Raw genomic sequence first — 2,992 nt, forward strand, 5'->3', positions numbered from 1 at the left:
TTTTACACCAAAGTTAGCAGGTATTAGCAGGTTTTTTAAAAGTGACAAACGCCGTTAAAAAGGCGATTGACTCCTTTTACACTGCCAGACGAGTCTTTAGCCGCATTTCCACCGCAGCAACTTTTCCCAGGAACCAGGAACCTTCTGAGGAACTATGCGCATTTTGACCGCAGGAACCAGGGTCTAAATTTAGTTCCGAGGTAATTGATCAACCCCCAAAAAGGTACCTGGTCGGCGGTTAGTACTTTCCAAAGGTTCAGGAACTTTGGGGGGTTGTGGTCTGCTGAACATTTCTGACACCTGCGATGTTTAAAAGTGAGTGAGCAAACATTTTCCACACTGCGAAACAGGCACGGGAGAAGGCAAAAAAAAACGGAAACAGAACTTCAAAAAACAACAACAACCAGAGTGACTAGGGTTGCCACCCATCACGTAATTTTGCATAATCTTCCCAGGACTTTAGGCCGCGATGGAAACGCAGACAACAATGGGCCACAAGAACCTTTTAGTTTAGAACCTGAACTTAAAGTTCCAGGTACTGTTTGGTTGAAACTAAGCTTTTCTGTTTTGAGCGAAGTCACATGACCACAGAGTGCACACACAGGTGCAGCAGAGAAACTGTGACCCCCTGAGCCTTCATGTGAGATGCTACAATCGGTGATTGAGTGTTGTTATAAAGGGCTGCAGCTCAATGTCATCCCCAAGCGCACTTTGGCCATGATGTTTCTGGTTTAACAGCACCGTTCTAGACAGGTGACAGGTGCTGTGCTCTGAAAGACGTTACAGCATGGACAAAAAAAAAAAAAAGATATTCCCTTGTTTACAGACTTGATGCTGATAGATGTGTTGGACATGATATTATCTTAATGTTTTAATGCAAACATTCACTTGGTGAAAAGATTTCAGGTTGCGTTTTATTACTTTTGGAACATTTTCAGCCGTTTAACAATACCGTGATAATATTGATAACCGTGATCATTTTGGTCACTATAATTGTGACACTAAATTTCTATACAAATAGAAAAACAACTTGCACATTCTTATCCTTTTTAAAAGAGCATGATTGGGCATTTCCGGGAGGGGGGTCCATCGACCTCATCAGCACAGATTAACACAGAGAGATGTTCATTAAGTGCCAGGTTAATTCTGCATGTAGAACTGTAAAGGAATAACAGAGTTGTGCAAAATGCATCTCATTAAGAAAATGGCAAAAACCAAGAAATGATGTACTTGGGACAGCAGATTAGAAAGGCAGATTTTGACACTGATTTAATGGAATGCCAGTTAGAGATGGGTGCATGGTTACAGGTAAATTATGTTAATTGTTGGAAGAATATAAAAAAAAAACAAATTGTTGCATTTGTAATTGTAGGAAATAAAAGAAACCCAAATGAAATATGAATTACTTGTTTTCACTGCATTTGACTGCTTAGGGTGGCGATAGCTTAATATGTCACGTGATTACAGCAGCTTATGTCTCGGACAGCTCTCCCATCCAGGACATCTGCAGGGTGGATGGGACGGCCCTCCTCAGGGTCTTTCATTTGTTGCTCTCCTCTAATTGTGGCAATATTATGGAGAACAACACATGCCACAATAATGTCACATGCCCTCTCTGGGGTTACACTGAGTTTGCATAGGCAGACTGAAACCAAGCTGTGAGCATGCCTATTGTCATCCAAACCCTGGCTCTATTCTTGCTGTGGGCCACATTGAAATGCTGTTGGGGGTCCGGCTCAGGCTAAGGTAGAGGATGGCATGGGTACACTCTGCACACATCACCGGGGGGCCAGATAGGGAAACCTGAAACCAGATAGGGAAACCTGTTGCCTACCACGTCGGTGGCCCAGTCTGCCCTCACTCTTCATTGCCAGATAAATATGAATCACCACAGCAATAACTAATATTCTAAAGCACAGTGAATAAGTATATAACACACACACACACACACACACACACACACACACACACACACACACACACACACACACTAATCTCCCTGGCTCTTCTAACATAACACCACACACAACAGTATAACAGCTTCAAATACGATCTGTACATTTGCCCATTGTTGATATGACACTGTGTAATCCAATGTGTATGCTCACCTTTTTTTTAATATTATTTCACCAATATGTTATATGTTAACCCCTATCTACTATGTCATCTTAAATGTTTGTCAACTTGTTGTTGTCACACTATTCCACCAGAAAAAAATAAAAATAAATAAAAATAATAATATATAAAAAACACACATACATACAGTGGATATAAAAAGTCTACACACCCCTGTTCAAATGCCAGGTTATCGTGATGTAAAAAAATGACAGCAAGACAAATAATTTCACAACTTTTTCCACCTTTAATGTGACCTATAACCTGTACAATGCAATTGAAAAACAAACAAACCTTTAAAGGGGAAAAATATAAAATAAAAAACTTAAAAGAACATGGTTGCATAAATATGCACACCCTTAAACTAATACTTTGTTGCAGCACCTTTGGCTTTTATTACAGCACTCAGTCTTTTTGAGTAGGAGCCTTTCAGCGTGGCACATCTTGATGTGGCAATATTTGCCCACTCTTCTTTGCAAAACCACTCCAAATCTGACAGATTGCGAGGGCATCTCCTGTGCACAGCCCTCTTCAGATCACCCCACAGATGTTCGATGGGATTCAGGTCTGGACTCTGGCTGGGCCATTCCAAAGCCTCAATCTCATTCCGGTGAAGCCATTCTTTGGTTGATTTAGATGTGTGCTTAGGGTCATTGTCGTGCTGAAAGATGAAGTTCCTCTTCATCTTCAGCTTTCTAACAGAAGGCCGAAGGTTTTGTGCCAATACTGACTGGTATTTATACCTGTTCATAATTCCCTCCATCCTGACTAAGGCCCCAGTTCCAGCTGAAGAAAAACAGCCCTAAAGCATGATGCTGCCACCACCATACTTCACTGTAGGTATGGTGTTCTTTTGGTGATGAGCAGTGTTGTTTTT

The sequence above is a fragment of the Seriola lalandi genome, unplaced genomic scaffold, assembly GCF_002814215.2.
Source record: "Seriola lalandi dorsalis isolate HSWRI2012SDOR001 ecotype SW California unplaced genomic scaffold, Sedor1 jcf7180002054568, whole genome shotgun sequence".
NCBI lineage: Eukaryota > Metazoa > Chordata > Actinopteri > Carangiformes > Carangidae > Seriola > Seriola lalandi.